Genomic DNA, 2,178 nt, shown 5'->3' with positions numbered 1-2,178 from the left:
TATGTAAAGTATTTTGTTTTACTCAATCTTTTTCTCCCCAGGGGAAAATATCACCATTAGCATCCAAACCAAAGCAGCCCTTACTCTCTGGTTCCTAGTTGCCTAAGTTCTAAATATTCTCAGCAGTACTCAATCTTGACCAGACACCCAGAAAGCCGAGTAAAGGGGTAATTATCTTTTCTAGGCTCACACACATCAAGAATGCTTTTGTACTCAACAAAATTTACACTAAACCTTATTTTAAATCCTTTCAACTTGTAAGAAAACTAGCCATCCACTTTTTTCTCTAACACCAGACAAAACACACTAAGTAGTGGCATTAAAATTGCTTAACAGATAGCCTTATGTGCCAATTAGCAATACTTTGACCACTAAAGGGACTCCTGGGACAAATGCTGGGTAGCAGAGCAGTTAAAAGTGTTACAGGCTTCCTCCAGCTCCCAGATAGGAGCTACATGGACACACATCGGCCACGCGAGTGTGACAGAGCCAAATCAGAACATGACAATCAGCACACAGTTTTATCCACCCATCAATAATTTCATCATCCATTGTTTTACTCAATCTTGATTAGCAATTCCATGAAAACAATTTTGGACTACAGCTGATTGCAACTGCTTCCAGAGAAGAATTAAAACATTAACCATGGATGGCAAAACCCAGAACAGTCACGGTCAAAATCTGATGAGAGTTTACAATTGACAAGGAAATTGAGCCACCTCTACTATATGCAGCATTTTAAGATAACAACCAGAATTATAATTGACATCTTCACATCAGGACCATCAGACTTTTACAAATTTCATGTACTTTTTTGGAATACTCATATTAATAATCCAGATTTATGACTGACAACATATTAGATTTGTAGGAACCTATAGTTTTGAAATATATTTTAATAATATAAGTGTAACTGAGAAAGGATCCAGAATCACTTATCAATTAACAATGTTTCCCATACAATTTACCACGTAAGCCTAATCATTTAATATTTCCACAAGATGACAAACACATTATTTTATGCTCTTCAAGGCCCAACTAGAAAATCCCAAAGTTAGCTTTAGGTCAAAAGACTTAGGATTTTGATCCTGTGGATACCTGCCAAAGATGTCAAAAGGTTCAAAGTCCTTGATTAAACAGAATCACAGATGACTGTAAAATAATATTTATTCTCTTAACCAGAGTGATAACCAAAAGACTTTAAAAGCAATACAGAATGCCATTTGGATGTAGAAATCTGAACTCTTCTGAAGGTTAGTTTCCCAACATAATCAAAACCTAATAAAGACATGAAGCACAGGAAATTATCTTGGTAAAACACAGAATCTTTGTTTCCTAGGCCAGTTATCAAAAGGCAAAGAAAAGAAAACCTCCTGCAGTGTGTTGCTTCTCCTTATGGAAAGCCCATTTAGATAACCTGGAAGTTAAACCTGATGAAAAGGGTACCTGAATTTAATCAGACACAGGAAAAGTGTGTCCAGGATTATGCGTGTACACTATATTAAAGAAGGATGGAAACAAGAAAACTAGTACCTTGAGCAGAGGGGAATACATGGTTTTAGTAACAGCATGGGAAGTTTCCTGGTTACATGGAACAATTCAGAAACATCAAGAGAAGTGAAAATACAGAATCAAGTTGTACTGAAGGAAACATTGTCTTTCTAGACTTTCAAGATAAAATTTTAGCGTCGGACCATAACATCAGTATTAGAACTGGAGAAAATTACTGGAGGTGATGAAAAGATTGAAGGAGAGGATTATTACCGGAGCCAAGCAAAACAATATAACTTTTCAAGGGTAAAAGGACAGCTGCATTTCTAACCTGAAACTAGGAAAATTAGGTAGATCTAAGAAAGAAATGTGACATAAATAAAAACTGTTTATAGTTTGCAGGATGGCTGTTAAGGGAAGAGATTTTGGAATTAAAAATAAAAACGTCCTGCAACTTTACTAAGAGCAAATCAGTATTTTAAGAAAATCTTGTTCTAACACAGGGGATTAGATTTTGAAATTCTGCATCAGTGCATTTCTAAACATCAAAGCTCAATCCTTAGAAAAACCAATAAAAAATGTCCTTTCAATTGTAGCCAAGCTGATCACACAGAAAACTCCTTTTATAAACTTTATTTTCTTTCTTTTTTTTTTTGCTTTTTTTTTTATTATTATACTTTAAGTTCT

Source organism: Rhinopithecus bieti, unplaced genomic scaffold (genome assembly GCF_001698545.2).
Source record: "Rhinopithecus bieti isolate Rb0 unplaced genomic scaffold, ASM169854v2 scaffold_71717, whole genome shotgun sequence".
NCBI classification, from domain to species: domain Eukaryota; kingdom Metazoa; phylum Chordata; class Mammalia; order Primates; family Cercopithecidae; genus Rhinopithecus; species Rhinopithecus bieti.
This window is presented reverse-complemented; position numbering follows the sequence as displayed.